Source organism: Galeopterus variegatus, unplaced genomic scaffold (assembly GCF_000696425.1).
Source record: "Galeopterus variegatus unplaced genomic scaffold, G_variegatus-3.0.2 Scaffold6402, whole genome shotgun sequence".
In the NCBI taxonomy this organism is placed as follows: domain Eukaryota; kingdom Metazoa; phylum Chordata; class Mammalia; order Dermoptera; family Cynocephalidae; genus Galeopterus; species Galeopterus variegatus.
Window position 1 is genome coordinate 19,702 of NW_007732513.1, and position 1,456 is coordinate 21,157.

Consider the following 1,456-nt stretch of genomic DNA (forward strand, 5'->3'; position numbering starts at 1 on the left):
GGAGCTGGCGCCGCGGAGCTGTCCCGTCCCGCGGTGGCTCCCGCCGCTGCTGCTGCTGCTGGGCCTGAGCGCGGGTAGGTTTGTGCAGAAGTCACACCAGCGGCCGGTGCCTCCTTTGACTCTAGGGATGAGAGTTCGTTAATGGGTTTGTGCTTTTCAAAGCAAATCTTTTTTTTTCCTGATTCTTAACCTTGAGTAATTATGTTGCTCTTAAATCTCACTCTTATTTTTTAATTTAGAGTGTTCTTTCTACCCTTTTCTAGCTCTGGGTGGTCTGGTGTTTTCTTTCTTTCCTACGCCTAGGTAGAAACGGTTGTGCAAGAGTGTATGATTTGGGGAAACTGCTGATCAATGAGGTTTCCACGATCTTAAGGCCACCTCCCTTTTCCTGCTCTGATTGGCTGCTATATGAGGTCATAAGGTCTTTTGATTTTGAGCTGAAACGTGGTCAAAAAGATCCTTTAGGGCCGGCCTGTGGCTCACTTGGGAGAGCATGGTGCTGACAACACCCAGTCATGGGTTAAGATCCCCTTACTGGTCATCTTAAAAAAAAAAAAAAGGATCCTTTAAAAATCCTACCAGGACTAGCCGGTTAGCTCAGTTGGTTAGAGGGTAGGGTTCGATTCCTGAACTGGCCAGCAGCCAAAAAAAAAATCCTATCAGGAACAGGCCATTTCATTGAAATAAGGTGTTTCCCTCTCCTTGAGAAGAACAGACAAGGTAACACCTCGCCTCACAGTGATCCCTTTTATGTGCAATAAGATGACTTGCAAATTGATTTTCATTCTTCATTCAGCAAAGTGTCTCCTGGTCTGAATCAAGAACTGAGAATTCGAACAGGCCACAAACTTGTCTTGTGATCTTAAGCAACTTGCTTAACAGTTCTTGTTTTCCCTTTTGTAAAATGGGGATCTTCTGACCTTTCAGCTTGTGTCTGGGAAATGTTGCAAAATATGTTGCCCTCCAAATTTTAACAGGGGCCACTGCCAGGGGTTAGGTCACAGGAGGCCAGAGCCTTATGGTTATTCTCAAGAGACCCCAGTCTTAACTGTCATTTTCCAGGAGACTGTTGATCTTGTATTATTTGTATATAGAACCTTATAGCCACATCTTGCTAGAGTACTTCAAAAAGTTCATGGAAAAATAGAACTGAAAGATAATACAAATCTTTCCATGCACTTTTTGAGCACCTCTCCTTCTACTTGCCAAAAGACTTGAAATTTGAGAAAGGAGGATGTACAGAGCAGAAAACTGCAGCCACCAACGAGATTCCTCCTATCATCTTTTTTTTTATCTTTTTCTGTGTCCGGCAATGGATCGCAACCCTCAGTGTTGATCGCAACCCTCGCTCAGCCAGCCAGTGAGCGGGAGCCGGTCTGTATGTGGGATCCGAACCGCAACCCTCAGTGTCGATCGCAACCCTCAGTGTCGATCGCAACCCTCAGTGTCGATCGCA

The 1,456-nt window shown here is 45.4% G+C and overlaps 1 protein-coding gene across 1 annotated transcript in view; it reads left to right on the forward strand.

Annotated features, from left to right (window-relative positions):
* Positions 1-6: 6 nt before the first annotated feature.
* The window catches only part of SCPEP1 (serine carboxypeptidase 1), a 44,620-nt gene continuing 43,170 nt past the window's right edge, over positions 7-1,456 (forward strand). The window contains exon 1 of the mRNA XM_008590830.1: positions 7-74. The gene's annotated coding sequence lies outside the window, so the exon portion shown is untranslated. The remainder of the gene's footprint in view (positions 75-1,456) is intronic.